Source organism: Cervus elaphus, chromosome 1 (assembly GCF_910594005.1).
Source record: "Cervus elaphus chromosome 1, mCerEla1.1, whole genome shotgun sequence".
Lineage (NCBI taxonomy): Eukaryota > Metazoa > Chordata > Mammalia > Artiodactyla > Cervidae > Cervus > Cervus elaphus.
The window spans coordinates 69408692-69423551 of NC_057815.1; the positions used below are offsets into that span (position 1 = coordinate 69408692).

General features: G+C 49.7%; 1 long non-coding RNA gene across 3 annotated transcripts; it reads left to right on the forward strand.

Moving 5' to 3' along the window:
- The first annotated feature begins 6604 nt into the window (after window positions 1-6604).
- On the forward strand, window positions 6605-13359 carry LOC122697246. Of its 3 annotated transcripts, XR_006342029.1 has the most exons (6): window positions 6605-6969; window positions 9892-10011; window positions 10171-10510; window positions 12300-12523; window positions 12602-12652; window positions 13301-13359. It is a non-coding gene; the product is annotated as an uncharacterized LOC122697246 (long non-coding RNA). The 3 variants fall into 3 exon arrangements; XR_006342027.1 differs by lacking the exon at window positions 6605-6969 and having other exon boundaries at window positions 8870-10011; XR_006342028.1 differs by lacking the exons at window positions 6605-6969; window positions 10171-10510 and having other exon boundaries at window positions 8874-10011.
- The last annotated feature ends 1501 nt before the right edge of the window (window positions 13360-14860 follow it).

Sequence of the window (14860 nt, forward strand, 5' to 3'; positions counted from 1 at the left end):
TCATTTGTACTTAGCATTCATGTCTATATAAATAATGTGCAGGTGGGGGAGGAATTGTCAGGTGGCCAGGGGGTGAGGGAGTCCCTTCCCAGCAGCAGGAACAGCTTAAGCAGAGAGCAAGAGGGAGAAGTCTGGTTTCAGGGAAGGGTAAGCAGAGTCTCCTTGCTGCTGGCATCAAGGAGGGCAGGAGGGAGAATGACTGGGGAGGAGACAGGCGCATGCCAGGGAGGGCCCCAAGCATTCAACTAAAGAGGCTGGGCTTTGCCAAGGTGGGGCCTGGAGGAGGTCTGGAGCTGATCTGGGGGTGGATCTGGAAGGGAGGGGAGAGGAAAGAGAGTTCCTGGGAGCTGAGAGGGGAAAGTTTTGGGGTGAGAATTGACTTAGGCCCATCACTGGGAGGGAAAGCCTGGCCACTTAGTAGGGGCACACCCGTCATGAGACGCAGGGCCTCTGACCCTCCAGCCCAGTACCTCTACTCTTGCATCTTCCGGGCCACCAGGCTTTGTTGGAAAGAGCACCCTTTCTGCCTTTTCGGTCTAGGAACAGACGGATGAAGACCAGAGGAGGAGACCTGAGCCAGATCTGCAGCCAGAGGGATGCAGGGCAGACCAGAGCAGAGGCTAACCTTGCCTATTTATCTAGCGGGGACTCAGAGAAGTCCCTTTCAAGAGCTAGGCTTTACAGTTTTCTAAGCTCTGTCACAGTTATGGGTCCTGCGAGACTTGTAACTGCCTTGGGATGGGAGGAAAGAAGGCTGGGCAGAGATGATTAAACCTATTTTTAAGGTGGGGAAACCTAGGCCCAGAGAAGGGGAATGACTTGCCCAAGATCACACAGAAAATGTCTGGTAGAGCTGGACTGGAACCCAGACCTCCTGCCTCTCATTGCATCCTAGCCCCTTTCCACAGTACAGAGGGATCATCTGGGCAAGACGTTCTCACTTACCTGCTCTGGGTGAAGAGTGAGGGGAGCCAGGGAGAGGTTGACAGCCATCAGCAGACAACACTTAACCCAAACTGACAATTTAATTGTGAAAATGTGGACGAGGTACAGTTATGTGTAAGGAAATCCAGACGGTCTGGGCCCCTGGGGAGCCTCGGCCAGCACCCCAGTTGCCTGGGAAACGGAGAAGGTTGGGGATGATGTCACTAGATTTGAAGCTAAGGCATGGGGGATGGGCTACCCAGCCACCTCTTTGGGACCAGATGGGGCTGTGGGCCTGACCACAGGCTGCCGTCCTCACAGTTAGCTCCTTCCCTTACAGATGGGGCAAAAGGGGGCTCTGGAGCGGGGTGGTGACTTGCCCGAGGTGACAGGGAGTCAGTGTCCATGTCCATTCATCCAGCAGGCTGCAGGCGTCTTGAGCACAGGGGTCAGAGTCAACTGTGAGTCCCTGTGGCCTGCTCTGGGCCTTGCACAGAGCAGACCCCAACTTTGCAGCAAAGGCCGCTTGATCCCTTTATAAAAAGGGGATATAGACCAGTCCGGGAGGTGACACTCATTGAGTTCATAGTAGCCTTAGGTGAGGAAGAACCCTGAGCAGTCACCCAGGGCTATGCTATCTGAGCCAGGGGACACTGAGCTGAGAAAGGGCAGGTCAACAGGCCAAGGTCACCAGCAGGTTGCGGCAGCTCTAGGCTGACCCTAAGTCATGCCCCACACGGGCAGTCCTTACCCAAGGAGGAGTCGTCCCTCTCACACCACCCCCTCAGCCCTGGGCCAGGGATCTGGACCTTGGGAAGCCCCCATTGTCTGAAGCATTTTCTCAGAATCCCCAGCGTCTGACCAGAGGCTAAAGATCAAGCCACCCAAAGCATCAATAACAATGTAATAACTGGCCTTAGCCCCCACTGTGTGCCAGGCTCTGGGCAATCACTCTATGATTCTTATCTTAAATATTTATGATTCTCTGGGCTGGGGATTACTGTTCTCCCTTTGTAGTTCAGAAAACAGAGGCTGGGGGTGGGGGGTGGGAGGAGTGTCACCTGCCTACCTGGATGCAGCCAGAAAGTGACAAGCTGAGACTTACACCCCACACCACTCTGCATCTAAAATCCATGACTGCATTTTACCTCAGTTCTTAGATTATCCTACAGTGGCCCCTGGGGGAGAGGGAGGCTGTTTTTGCCTGCCCAGTCTCCCTCCCACTTCTGATGATAAAAGCACCCCTCCCCATCCATCCCCAAATATCTGGGGTTCTGGCACTGCTGGTCACAGACCTCGGTACTCTACTAGATGGCCTGACCTTTTGAAGGTTTCCATTTTCCGATCCACCTAATATGACCCAACTGGACCACATAGAGCTGTTAATCCCAGCTAGCATGGATTGGTTCTGGGAGAACACAGTTTGCTCCCCTCTGGAATGCAAGTTCTAAAGGTGTGATCCTCAGAGTTTCCAGAAGCCAGTAGCCCTATTCCCTGCCATGTGAGCAAGATAAGGAAAAGGAGGGAGGCAGAGAAGAAACAGGCAGCGGGTGGGGAGGTCATCCGAGTCCCCAGCACACCGTTGTCCCTCCCAGTTATGTGGGCCAGTGAATCCATGTGCCTTAGGCTCATTGGATTTAGCTCTTTATCTAGAGTCTTGCATCTGGAGCCATCCTGACTGTCACCTCTGCACTGTGCCCCAGAGTCGTGTGCTGCTGTTAGAGGAGGTACAGGATGAATAAAGTTTCTTTTCCTCCAGGAACTAACAATCTGGGTAGGGGAATGTGGGATGGATACAGTTCTGGGTTCTATCTCTGTTCTGTCTCAGAATTGCAGTGTGATCCTTTCTCTCTCTGGGCTATAAGTTTCCCATCTTTAACACAGGGACAAGGAGTGGATACTGGGTTCAATGTTCTGCAAGATCCCCTCCAGATCTACACAACTACTTTTTTTTTTTAAGAAAAAAATTGACGTATAATTCACATAACATATATTCACTCTTTTAAAGTGTACATTGCTGTTCAGTCACCAAGTCGTGTCTGACTCTGTGACCCCATAATCTGCAGCACGTCAGGCTTTCCTGACCTTCACCATCTCCCAGAGTTTGCTCAGACTCATGTCCACTGAGTTGATGATGCCATCCAGTTCAGTGGTTTTTAGTATATTCACAAATTTGTGCGACCATTGCCACTTTCTAATTTCAGAGCATTTCCATCACCCCCAAAGAAATCCCATACCTGTTAGCCCTCATTTTACCTACCACCTCAGCCCCTAGCAGCTGCTAATTTCCTATGGATTTTTGGACATTTCAAGTTCCTTTTCAAGTTCATCCATGTTGTAGCATGTATCAGTACTTCATTTCTTCTTTTAATGGGATAGTATTCCACTGTATGCATATACTCCATTCTGCTTACCCATTCATCAGTTAATGGGTTGTTTACACTTTTTGGCTATTATAAATAATGCTGCTTGCATATTCATGTACAAGATTTGTATGAAATATATGCTCAATTTGTGCATGTGTGTGTGTCTGTGTGTAGGAGAAGGGTTGCTGGATCGTATGGTAACTTTAGATGACTTTTGTGGAACTGCCAAACTGTTTTCCACAGTGGCTGCACCATTTTACATTTCTACCAGCAGAAATGTGTGAAAGTTCCAACTTCTCCACATCCTTGCCAGCACTCATTTTCTATCGCTTTTGCTTTTGGCTGTCCTAGTGGGTGTGAAGTAGTATCTCATTGTGATTTGACTTGCCCCAATGACTAATGATATTGAGCATTTAAAAAAAAATTTTTTTAAGGTTTTTATTGGGGCAACACTGATTAACAGTGTTGTGATGATTTCAGGTGAACAGCGAAGGAACTCAGCCATACATATACATGTATCTGTGATGTTGAGCATCTCTTAATGTGCTTACTGGCCATATTGGCCATTTGTGTATCTGCTTTAGAGAAATGTTTATTCAAATCTTTTGCCCCTTTAAAAAGTTGGGTTATCTGTTTTTTTTTTTTTATTGTTGAGTTGTAAGAGTTTTTAATATATACTGGATTCTACATCCTTAACAAATATAGTATTTGTAAATATTTGCTCTTTTATGTGGGTTGGCTTTTCATTTTCTTGATAGTGTCATTTAAAGTACAAAGTTTGTCATTTTTATGAAATACAGTTTCTCTATTTTTTTCCTTGGGTTGCTGGTGCTTTTACATAGCTAAGAAATCACTGTCTTGTCCAAGGTCAAAGAGATTTACATTTGTGTGTTCTTCTAAGAGTTTTCTGGTTTTAACTCTCACATTTAGATCCTTGATCCATTTTGAGTTAATCTTTAAATACTATCAGGTGAAGGTGCAACTTCATGCTTTTGTGTGTGGATATCCAGTTGTACCAGCATTACTTATTAAAAAGACTATTCTTTCTCCATTGAATTGTCTTGGCTCCCTTGTCAAAAATTCAAATGACCATAAACGTATGGGTTTATTTACACAGTTACCTTTAAAGTGACATCTAAGAATTAGGTTACAATAGCCTCCACGTAGTCACAGGTATGTGACAGGTAGTGTGGCAGAGGGAGAAGAGCAAGTGGGAAATGTGGACCCCTGCAGACCTGGGTTACTTCCAGATCCACTGGAACCCCAGGCAAACTATTTTGTCTTTAAATAAATAGTACAATGTACTATGGGCTTCCTAGGGGTGTGTGTGTGTGTGTGTGTGTGAAGTCGCTTCAGTCATGTCCAGCTCTTTGCGACCCTATGGACTGTAGCCCACCCACTAGGCTCCTCTGTCCTTGGGGATTCTCCAGGTAAGAGTACTGGAGTGGGTTGCCAGGCCCTCCTCCAGGGGATCTTCCTGACCCAGGGATTGAATCTGTGTCTTTTGAGTCTCCCGCATTGGCAAGTGGGTTCTTTACCACTAGGGCCACCTGGAGGCAGCACTAGTGGTAAAGAACCTGCCTGCCAATGCAGGAGAGATGTAAGAGACTCAGGTTCCATCCCTGGGTCAGGAACATCCCCTGCAGGAGGGCATGGCAACCCACTCCAGTATCCTTGCCTGGAGAAGCTCATGGTCAGAGGAGCCTGGCGTGCTACTGTCCACTGGGTTGCAAAGAGTCAGAGACAACTGAAGCAACTTGGCATGCACACATAATGTATTACACTGTACTTTCTTGTAAAAAATACCAACATCTGGATGCTCCTGAGCCTTGGTTTCCTTCTCTGTCATGTTTCAGCCCCAAAGCTGGTGTAAGTTCCTACATAAGAGGCAGGGAGTGGAAGGGTTTTGCAGGTGGGGTTAGGGGCATAAGCAATGGTGTGGAAGCTGAAAAGTGCCGGGTGTGATGTGGGGAATGGTGAGAAGTCTGTAGGTCTTGGTGGGGGTGGGGGTAGCACATTGAAAGATGGCCTCGCTCTCTCTTTTTTTATGCTTTATTTATTTTAGGTTGTACTGGGTCTTCATTGCTGCACGTGGGCTTTGCTTTCTCTAGTTGCGGTGAGCAGGGTCTTCTCTTGTTGCAGAGTCCAGGCTCTAGGCAGACAGGCTTCAGTAGTTGCAACTCACAGGCTCTAGAGTGTGGGCTCAGTACACACAGGCACACAGTCGCAGCACACACTCGCAGCATGTGAGATCTTTCCCTGCCAGCAATCAAACCGGTGTCCTTTGCAAGGCAGATTCTTAACCACTGGGCTACCAGGGCAGTCCCTGCCTCTCTTTCAGCTGGTGAAAACCCAAAGTCTGGTGCCTGCATTACAGCATAGCTCAGAAGACCTCTCCCACATCCCCCTAGGGAGCCCCATGGCGAGAGGCCCAGCCTTGACACCCAGCCATGCCTCCCAGCCACAGGGGTAGCAGTGAGCAGGCTGCCTGGCTCTTGAGGCTCTCAAACCCAGTCTGGGTTTGGTGGGGCTGTACTGGGAATGCAAGGTGATTGGGGTCCGGTGGATGCGCTTTGGCTCCCTAGATTTGTGGTTAGGTGAACAAAATATGCAGAAAGTAAGGAAGGAGAACTTGCAAAAGGAAAGTAAGAGGCAACTACCATTTGCTGAGCATCGGCTACTTCCAGGACGGACTGTGGACTTCATCTCGGCTCACAGCCATGCAGAGAAGCAGGGATCAGGAGGAGCGTGTCCACTTCATGGAACCCTAAACTGGCTCAGAAAATGATGCCTTTTCCCAAGATCACACAGCCGGCGGGTGACAGAACTAGACCTCCTGTCCTATTCTGTTTGTTCTGAAGCACAGGCTTTTCTTGAAATGCCAAGCTACCCTGGAGAAGAGAGAGGAAAAGAGAAGGAAGGCAAAATAGAGAGAGGCCCAACAGAAGAGCGAGTCACACTGAGAGGAAAATAAAGAGGCAAAAAATAAAAACCAAGAGTGGAAAGAGCGTGAGGCCGCAACTGAGCCTGGAGTGGGTCCTCGGGGAGCCGCCGAGGGCGGGAATGGGCGGAAACCGGCTCATGGAACCTGGATCCAAGAACCCTGCTTGGCCTGAGACCTAGTGGCAAAGCTCTCACCTCAAGATCCTGAAGAGGGGGAGGCTGGCATGGGGGCAGCAGGGTCTGCCCCCGAGGAGGGCAGCAGGGCCGGATGGCCAGGGGCTGCCAAGCAGGGCCCTTCACACATCGTCCAGCTCAAATAACCACCGTGGCCACGGGGGCTGGCAGGCCCTTGCTCCCGACGTGCAGAGCAGCAGGCCGGGGAGGCCGGGAGGTAGGAGCAATGACCAGGCCTTCCTGGAACACTGGTTGTTTCTTAGGACAAACTCCTTAATGTGACCTGTTAATAGGGTGCTTCACAGTTTATTGTTCAAACTGGGACATTCTGAAGTGAGCACAGACAGATAAGTGTGGCCTCTGACCTCTAAGGCCCCACATGGTCAGGCCTGGCCCTTTCCTGCTGCAGCTGCCCCTCTCTGTTCTGGTCTTCCTCTGCAGACACTCTGGAGCGGGCCTCACCTTGTCTGGAGCACCCTGTCCCATGCCCTCCCGGTCTCCACACCCCTTCACTGTTCCTGCTCGCCGCCAGAACCCAGCTCAAGCCACACCAGTGCCCTTGGTGAGCCATCCAGTACCTTCTGTGCTTTTCCTTCATGGCTCCAGTCACAATCACAATAATCAAAGAAATTCATAATTAACGTGTTTGATTGTTTTAAAGTCTGTTTCCCTTCCTAAGGGCGGGGCTGGGTCTGACTTGCCCACGGTTGTATCCTGAACACCCAGCCAAAAGCATAAATGAAGCCAGTGCATAAATGAAGAAATCAACCCCCAGGGCCCCTGCATAGCCAGAGTTGTGTGTCTCTCTTGTATTTTGGGGTTATTCCCTCTACTAGGAAAGGAAGGAGCTAATCCTCCTTGGGTGCCATGTGCACTTCTGACTTCTTCCCCAGGCTCTGAGCTCCCAAGGGGAGAAATTTGCCCCCTTCTTATCTAGTCCATCCAGTCGCAAAGAGGTGGACATGACTGAGAGACTTTCACTTATCTCTTCCCCAGTCTCTATCCTAGTTTAGGGCCTGAACAAGGGACTCAAGTTGGACTTTCTGATGAGTCATGACAACATAAATATCACTAGAGTGGATCACAGAAAATCATGAGATAATATGCACATGCTGAGTTCAGGCCTGTGGGTACCACAGGCACAAAAAAATGCTAGTACCTCTTAAAGAAGAGACACTACCTCTTAAAGAAGAGAGGTCATCTTGTCCAACCAACCATGTTTTTTTTTTAAGTTTTTTTTTGTTGTTGGATTTTTTTTTTAGTGTACCATTCAGATTTTAGTATATTCACAAAGTTGCACAACCATCACTACTATCTAATTCCACAATATTTTCATTACTCTAAAAAGAAACTCCATACCCAATAGCATTCATGCCTCCCTTTCCCTTCTCCTCAGCCCCTGGCAACCACCAGCCATCTGATTTTAAACACAGGGAAACAGGCCCAGAGAGGGCAGTGCCTTATCTAATGTCACACTGCCAGCCAGCAGCAGAGCCAGGACCAGGGGCCAGGCCTCCTGACACCCTGTCTGTTCCGTGTCTGAGCTCTCTCTGGAGGCTTCCAGTGTTCTCTGGTGACTGGCATGAAAGGGCTGTTTAGCAAAGGCCCATTAAGTTGAGGCTAACAGGTAAGATGAGACTAGACCATCTGTTCAGTTCAGTTCAGTTCAGTCGCTCAGTCGTGTCCGACTCTATGCGACCCCATGAATTGCAGCACGCCAGGCCTCCCTGTCCATTGCCAACTCCCGGAGTTTACTCAAACTCATGTCCATCAAGTCGGTGATGCCATCCAGTCTCTCATCCTCTGTCATCCCCTTCTCCTCCTGCCCCCAATCTGTCCCAGCATCAGGGTCTTTTCCAATGAGTCAACTCTTTGCATCAGGTGGCCAAAGTATTGGAGTTTCAGCTTCAGCATCAGTCCTTCCAATGAACACCCAGGACTGATCTCCTTTAGGATGGACTGGCTGGATCTCCTTGCAGTCCAAAGGACTCTCAGGAGTCTTCTCCAACCCTACAGGTCAAAAGCATCAATTTTTCGGTGTTCAGCTTTCTTCACAGTCCAACTCTCACATCCATACATGACCAATGGAAAAACCATAGCCTTGACTAGACGGACCTTTGTTGGCAACGTAATGTCTCTGCTTTTTAATATGCTATCTAGGTTGGTCACAACTTTCCTTCCAAGGAGTAAGCTGCAATCACCATCTGCAATGATTTTGGAGCCCCAAAAAATAAAGTCTGACACTGTTTCTACTGTTTCCCCATCTATTTCCCGTGAAGTGATGGGACCAGATGCCATGATCTTAGTTTTCTGAATGTTGAGCTTTAAGCCAACTTTTTCACTCTCCTCTTTCACTTTCATCAAGAGGCTTTTTAGTTCCTCTTCACTTTCTGCCATAAGGGTGGTGTCATCTGCATATCTGAGGACCATCTGTACTTATGTCCAAAAACTGCCTGTGCCTGGAATAGATCTAAGGGCTTTTGAGGGGCAGAAGACGCACCTAGAAATCATTTCCAACTGGTATCCTGCTTTCTACAACAGTCAGTGTCCTTTCATAGCTGGGGGTGTCTTCCCCCAATCAACCACATGGCCTTCTCTGTGGTCAGAGTAGACTCAGAGTGGGCATGAGGAAGCAGGGGCCAGACTTCCCAGGTTTCCCATTGTTTTTAGGACCCCAGAAAGCTGAGTCAGCCTATGAACCCAGTGTGTACATCTTCCTACAGTAATTTAGCAGTTTTCACATTCCATGCCTTAGCCAAAATGGAAAATGAAAGAAAGGAAAAAAAAAAAGGCAGTGCTATGTTTTAAAATGGCCTTAGCTCTGTGAGTTCCAACATGGGAATCTGCTGTCTGTGATGTCATGGGCCCCAGGTCCTCTGGGCATTGTTATTGACACTTCATGTGGTAGGCTGGGCCCCGGATCCACACATTCCTCTTGCCAGAGCTGTGTGAGCCTGCGGGCAGGCAGTGGCTCCATCTGCAAGCCTGGGCCAGACCCCTGAGCCAGGATGGAGCCAGGCACTGGGCAGACAGGGGGCACCCTCTGTAAGAGCCCAGTTCAGCTCCTTGCTCTGTCATCCAGAGGTCTCTGAGGTCCTCCCCTCATGGGATCTGCGGCCACCCTGAGACACAGAGGGTCAGCACCCTGCTCTGTGTCTGTCCATGGGGCAGCAGAGTGGTGTGGCCCTGCTCCGGTCACGTAGTTGGGGAGTGCTGGCCTTGCCCATCACTAGGGGAGCCCTGCCCTCTGACTTTGAATGCTATGAGGAGGGCCTGGTCCTTGCCCACGAGCAGTTAACAGACTGAGTCAAGCTATGGGGAAAGCACTTGGTCAAGTCCAAGTCTTCATTTTACGGTGTGGAAGAAACCAACAGGGCAGGGACTGGCCCAAGGCCACGGAGACCATCCACAGGCCAGGCAGGGCTGGATGCAGGCTCTGGACTCCTGGCGAGGAGCATTTCTGACTCTATCTGCACTTAAGCAGTTCCGTTCGGGCGGAAGCTCTGCTGTTCCGGAAGAGACGCCAGGCCTTTCCAGAATCCGGTCTGAATCAGGATCTGCTGTCAAGGCTTGGTCCTCAGGGAAGCACTGCTGGCAAAGAGAGGTGAGGTATTGATTATGGCTGGGGCTGGGGGAGTGTGGCTGAGGCCGGGAGGTGGGGAGAGAAGGGATGGGAAAGGGTGGTGGAAGTTTCTCCGAGAGACAAACTGAAGGCACGTTTACTTTTGCTTTTGCTTATCTGTATTTTCTAATTTCTCTGCAGGTCTAAAGCTCATTTTTCCTATTTAAAAGTAATAACCTATTATTTGGGCATGGTCTGGAAATCCAGGGTTGTCTCAGTCCTGACTGGCTGTGTGAACTTGGGCAGGCCCTTGCCTCTCTCTGGGCCTGTCTTAGAAATGCCAGTAAATAAGGTTTGCCCCATGAGAAGTAAATGAATCCAAAGGCTCCCTGGCTCAGGACACAGCTCTTTGGCCGGGACATCAGAGCTGTTCATCTGTCCAAAGGAAGAACACAGCAACCCAGAAGTGAGGTATCTAGAGAAAATCCAAGGTTCAGAGACATCCACTTGCGCTGTGCACCCATTCAGCACAGTCCAGAAGGTAGGCATTGTCTGAGGGCCATGCCCATTCCAGTCTCTGCAGACGGCCTCTCTGCTTGGAGTGGAGATAATTTGCCAGGCCTCACCAAGGTCTGAATGATCTGCCCTCTGCCCCAGCCCTCCTCGCCCAGGCTCCACGCCCACCAGGCAACGGCTCTCAGACACCCGGCTCCCTCCCAGGAGGGAAGGAAACTGGGGAGGGGACAAGAGTACTCCTGTCAGTAGAAACAGAGATGGCCTGATATCAGTCATAATAGTGTTGGGAGGTGGCAGTGATCTTGAGTGACATGGTTAGAGCCAGCTGTCCAACCTCCCCGGGTGTCTTGAGAAAAGTCAATGTCAGGACAACCAGATGAGGGCCAGACTCCAAGCTGGCTGAGAGTCCAGGTCAATCACCTGGGACCTGTCACCCAGTAAAAGGGTTATCTCATTTTAATATGTGTATATTGTATAGGGCATTGCCTGGTATAAAATAAGAAGTTAATAAAAACTGCTAAGTGAAAGTTAGCGGTGGCCAGTCTGGACAGATGGGTGGAGTCGTGGATCCACAGAGGGAAGGGTGCCTTGGTCCTGCCGCCTGTCCAGCAGGAGCCCTCGTCTCTCTGAGACTCAGCTGACACAGCCTCTGCCTCCCAAAAGCACCTGGCTGACGGTTCTGAAAATGCTCTCTGGTCTTCCCATCTCACCGCCCCTCTGGTGTCTGGGCTGGGGAAGGATCATGGCTCTCCATCTCTGAATTACATCCCCACCCACCACCTACCAGTGCTTCCTTGGTGGCTCAGTGATAAAGAATCTGCCTGCAATGCAGGAGATCCAGGTTCAATCCCTGGGTCAGGAAGGTCCCCTGGATGAAGGAAATGATAACCCACTCCAGCATTCTTGCCTGGGAAAACCCATTGATAGAGGAACTTGGCAGGCTATAGCCCATGGGGTCACAAAAGTCAGACACAACTTAGCGACTAAACCACCAACTATCACTTACCACCCACCAGCTCTGAGTTCTAAACCTCAGAGGCCTGGAATTCTAGGTCAGCCTGGGACCCCATAATGTCAGAGCTGGAAGGACTTCAGTATGCACCTTGCTGACCCCTCCTCCAGTATACACATGTGGAAAATGAGGCCCAAAAGGAACAAGAGATCCCCTCCCACCCTGCATCTCCTATCTACATAGCCAGGGAGCCCAAGGCTGGACTGGAGCTGGGGGTAAGCCTCATGCTTTTTCCCAGCCTCCTCTGGTCTCCACAGGTCCCCAGAGGCCACTCCAGAGACTGTGTGTCCTCATCTCCCATGGCCACATCTCACCTGGTCTTTGTTTACTCCGTCCTCTGTGGCTCTGTCTGGGATAATTCTCTCCGAGTGGGGTCAGCCCTCTGGGAGTAGGCAGCTAATGAGCTTCAGATGTCCAGGACAAACTGCCTCATGGAAGGCGGATGCTGAGATGCTCGCGCTGATTGTGGACACCGGCCACTGGTGCTGGCTCAGAGAGGTCCCCTCCTCTTCCCTTTACAGGGTGCTTAATTCCCCACTTGGAAGCAGCAGGTGCCAGTTTCACCCCAGAAACCCTGGCTGGGGTGTCTATTTCAAGGAGGTCTGGAAAAGGGCAGGGAGGCTGGAGGACAAAAGCATTTTGATCATTTGGGAATTTATTTCTTTTTCTTTCAAAGTTTTACTGGTCTTTACACTGAGGTAGCAGCATGGATGGGAAGGGAGGCGGGTGAGCTGCTTATTGATGGCCAGCTCTGTGCATGCTCCGGGCTGGGCACAGATGTCATCTTTTCCAACCCTCACAGGCTCCCCGCAATATTAGGACTGTCACCATCTACTCTACAATGAGGAAAGCTGATCTAAAGATCAGAGAGAAGTGAGGCAGTGTGTCCAGGGTCACACAGCCTCTGAATGGCCAAACTAGAGTTTCAACTCACTTCTGTCAAGAGTCCAGATTCTTCCCTACAACAAGCTGAGATGTTTCCAGAAGACCAGGATGGTGTATTATGGTCTCAAAGCTACATGGATGGTGAGGGCCTGTGGGCTGCCCTGGGGTTCCAGGCACCAAGGCTGCCTTTGCAGCTGACTCACTCTTCCATCTTCACAGGGCAACAGATTTCATATTCACAGAATGCGGGGGTCATCATCACAAACTCAGGTGAGGTAATCCTAATTGCTATAATTACATCCTCAGACATGCCCAGAACACATTCTGGGCACCAGACCCTCTGCCAGGGGGTGTTCCATTGGTTAACTGGTAAGAGCTTGGATTCTAGCTGTGTGATCCTAGGGAAGTTACTCTGCCTTTTGGTGCCTTCATTTCCTCATCTGTGAAACGAGGATAGTACTAGTTCCTATCTCATGGAGTTGTGAAATGAAATTAGTTAATATCTGTAGAGGGCTTAGAAGAATGCCTGGCACAGAACACATACACAAGTGTTAACTGATATTGAGCTCAACCTTGGGAGACGGGTGTTGAGATTTTCCTTGAAGCACAGGGATGGAGATTGAGGTGATGCACTGCAGTGATTCTCAAAATCACTGTGCTCCAGAATCACCTGGAGAGTTCATTAAAGTGTGGAGGGCTGGGTCCCGCCCCCAGAGTCTCTGGTTCAGTAAGTCTGGATTGGGGCCTGAGAATGTGTGTTTCTAGCATATTCTCAGGTGAAGCTGATGCTGCTGGTCTGGTGACTCTACTCTGAGAACCAGCACTCTAGCAGACCTGAGTTGTCCCAGGCCAGCTAGGACTCTCGATAGCAGAGGCTCAGTAAGTAATTGTCACCCTGTTTATTTAACTTCAATGCAGAGTAGCATGTGAAATGCCAGCCTGGATGAGTTACAAGCTGGAATCAACATTGCTGGGAGAAATATCAACAGCCTCAGATATGCAGATGATACCACCCTTATGGCAGAAAGTGAAGAGGAACTAAAGAGTCTCTTGATGAAGGTGAAAGAGGAGAGTGAAAAAGATGGCTTAGAACTCAACAATAAAAAAATAACTAAGATCACGGCATCCGGTTGCATCATTTCGTGGCAAATAGATGGGGAAAAGTGGAAGCAGTAACAGATTTTCTCTTCTTGGGCTCCGAAATCACTGCTGGTGGTGACTGCAGTCGTGAAGTTAGAAGACGCTTGCTTCTTGGAAGGAAAGCTATGACAAACCTAGATAGTATATTAAAAAGCAGAGACATCACTTTGCTGACAAAGGTCCATGTAGCTGAAGTTATGGTCTTTCCAGTAGTCATGTATGGATATGAGAGTTGGACCATAAGGAAGGCTAAGCTCTGAAGAATTGGTGCTTTTGAATTGTGGTGCTGGAGAAGACTCTTGGACAGAAAGGAGATCAAACAAGTCGATCTTAAAGGAAATCACCCCTCAATATTCATTGGAAGGACTGATGCTGAAGCTGAAGCTCCAATACTTCCGGCACCTAATACGAAGAGCCGACTCATTGGAAAAGACTGTGATGCTGGGAAAGTTTGAAGGCAAAAGGAGTAGAGGATGGCAGAGGATGAGATAGTTGGATAGCATAACTGATTCAATGGACATGAATTTGGGCAAACTCCAGGAGACAGTGAGGAACAGGGAGGCCTGGTGGGCTGCATGGGGTCGCAAACAGTCAGACACAACTTAGCGACTGAACAACAACAAATAAATAACTTGGCGTGTGAGTGATGATTACAGGGAATGGAAGGGGTGTTGGACCAGGAGCCCCAGGATTCTGGTCCTGAATTTGCCCCCACCTCTCTATGGGACTTGACCATGTTCCCCTGCAGCCTTGGTTTCCTCCCCTGTAAAACAGGGGTACCTATAATCCTTCCTCACTGAGCTCTACGAGGATGAAACAAGGCCTGGGACAGCTCCGACACCCAAGCAAGAGTGACAAGCAAGGTCTCTGAAGGTGACGGGCTCTGGGAACTATGAGGGCTCAGTGACCCTCACTGATCCCAGCACCGAGGGCTGCAGCCCATCTCTTTTACTTTTTTGTCAAACCTGAGTTGGAAAGATTGGGGCCACACTGTCCCCCAAGCCCCATGGCCCCAAGGCAGAGGGCAGAGTGCTTGCTGTGGCCACAGGTTGCATAAAAGGGCCTGTGTTCCGGCCGCTCACCTCCCACTGTGCGCCCAGTGGTTTTCTATTTCAGTTGCTGTAAAAATATCACCTTTGATCTCAGCTTGTGGCTCTTAAAAAAAGAAGAAACCACCAACAGGCTGGGTTTTCATTCTCCCCGGCCCCGCCTCTGTCTCACCTCCGCCTCCACCTCCATGCTCTCCTCCCCTCCCCTCTATCCCCTCCCTGCTCCTTCTCTCCTCTCTGGATCCCCAGCACCCTCGCTGGAGAGAGCACCTAAGGAATCAGCTTATTG